Below are 1,730 nucleotides of genomic sequence, written 5' to 3' on the forward strand. Positions count from 1 at the left end.
TTCAGCAGGGTCTGACAGAATTTGGTCACCAGAGATGGGCAAGGCCAGTTGATCCCATGGAGAGATGTGGCATCTAGAGAAAGCTGGCTGCTCCTGTGCCCAGAAAAGAGCTGCTGGGCTTTCTGAGCTTTTGTGGGAGTCCTTACTCTTGGAAGGACCTCTCTCTGGGGAGGCACAGGAAGTTACAGGCCACATATATGGGGAAGACCACATCTTGGTTCTCCAGGTTTGCTACCTCTAGCTCTTCATCTTTTCCCATGGAAAGCACCTGGTATTCTCTGTCCTGCCTGAAAACGGTTCTTCCAGCCCTGTCCAGGGAAACCAGGGACAGGCGGAAGGCAATCTTTCCCTGCCAGCATAAGCTGGACCCGAGGCCATGGGGATTGTTCACTGCACTGCACCTGAAGGTGAGGCGCCGGTTGGAGTAGCACACTACCAAGTCCCAGCTAAAGTTGAAGGCTGCCCACCGCCAGCTGCATGGCTCTTCCCTGTGGACCTGGTGCCCGCACCGCATGCTGTTCCTCTGGAAGTTGAACATGTGGACCTCAACGCGCCTGAACCCCCTGGTTTGCTCAGCCTTGAATCGGGAAAGCCACTGCTCTTTGGACACTGGGGTCAGCCACGTGGCAGGGATCAGTGCATCCTGGTCAATGATGCGTGCTGATGGCAGGTCACAGACTATGTAGGCCAGCCGCAGGTGCTGGAACACTGGCACGAAGGCTCTGCCCTGTGGGGTCTCCAAGAAAGGGGTGCCATCTAACTCCCTCTTGGACCTAGCAAACCACAAGTTGGCGTCAGACAATAAGGCTCTGCGGGGGCCGCTCCATGTCGGCTGCAGCTGCAAGTACATCCACTTTTTCAGCATTGTGTACACATCCATCTCCACTTCTATCACTAAGAGCTCTGAAGAGACAATGAGCTCTTCCATGATATCCAGGCTGATTTCTCGAATTAGTTCCTCACCACGGTGAGTCATCAGGTTGTGCAGCAGCCACTGAAAGCACATGCTCCTGATGCTTGGGAGGCCGTAGCTCCCGGCAGAGTAGTAGTAGCTGCATACGGTCTGGGCACTAACCGTTTCCTCCATGACCTCCCCACACTGTTGAATCAGCTCGTCAAGCTGCAGCATGCTGGCCGTGGCCAGGATCGGGACCACTCGGCTGGGCTGAATGAGCACGTAGCCTTTGTACAGAGAGCCTAAAGCATCGTGCAGTGCCTCACGATCAATGTTGTCGTCAGGCATTTGCAACTCTATGGTATTCATGGTTGATTCCCTCCAAGCACCACTGAACATGCTACGGAAGTAGCCTGACTGGCACAAGTAGACCCTGTGCAAGTTCCACACGTCCCCTAGTGCACGGATCTGCACGTCACTGCCTTCACCCCTCAAGAAGAGTGCCTCGTAAACGGAACCTGAACTGTGTTTGGTGCGTTTCTGGCAGGGCTCTTGTTCCTGACGGCTTCCTGAGTGGGCCTTCCTTTTGACGCCGCCCTCTCCGCTCTCCTCCTCCACCTCATCAACTGCTTCCATGGCTCCCTCTTCCTGCTCCTCCCCACCCGCACCAAGCTGCTCTAGAACGTGGGCCCTCCAGAGACCTAGCAGCCGACTAGTTAGCGCCCCCATGGCCCGTTTGTACCTCAGAGCACAAAGGATTCACGCCCTCTCAAGGTGAAGCTTCCACTCGCACTAGCTCAGCCCCGAGGACTTCTGGGTACAGTTGACTCGCGCC

The 1,730-nt window shown here is 55.7% G+C and overlaps 1 pseudogene; it reads right to left on the reverse strand.

The window, feature by feature from the left end:
* Positions 1–142: 142 nt before the first annotated feature.
* Positions 143–1,624, reverse strand: LOC102763914 (annotated as a pseudogene).
* Between the last annotated feature and the right edge of the window lie 106 nt (positions 1,625–1,730).

The sequence above is a fragment of the Myotis davidii genome, unplaced genomic scaffold (assembly GCF_000327345.1).
Source record: "Myotis davidii unplaced genomic scaffold, ASM32734v1 scaffold1050, whole genome shotgun sequence".
NCBI lineage: Eukaryota > Metazoa > Chordata > Mammalia > Chiroptera > Vespertilionidae > Myotis > Myotis davidii.